This window comes from Syngnathoides biaculeatus, chromosome 14 (assembly GCF_019802595.1).
Source record: "Syngnathoides biaculeatus isolate LvHL_M chromosome 14, ASM1980259v1, whole genome shotgun sequence".
In the NCBI taxonomy this organism is placed as follows: domain Eukaryota; kingdom Metazoa; phylum Chordata; class Actinopteri; order Syngnathiformes; family Syngnathidae; genus Syngnathoides; species Syngnathoides biaculeatus.
In genome coordinates, this window is record NC_084653.1 from 21,861,181 (window position 1) to 21,861,530 (window position 350).

Genomic DNA, 350 nt, shown 5'->3' on the forward strand with positions numbered 1-350 from the left:
CAATGTCGGCTACAATAATGCCATGTATTTGTAATGAGGCCAAGGCGGCTAACTAGCGAGCATGGACGCTAAATTAGCTACGAGCTGAGTCGACTTAATTTGAGCCACAGATGATCAAAGTCGAGATAAAAAATGACACTCACTTTTTGTTGCAGTCATGTAATATCCCGATATAACTCCTATCTCGCTATGTCAGCGTCACCGATAGCGTATCGTTAACGATTTGATCGATTGTGACAGGAAGCCGAGAGGGGGCCAGCGGCTCCTCGCCCGCAGCCTCCATGTTTCCCGTGGTGAGGTGTCCGGCTCGGCGGTGCTCGATCCGGGCCAAGGATTTACTGGAAAGTTAC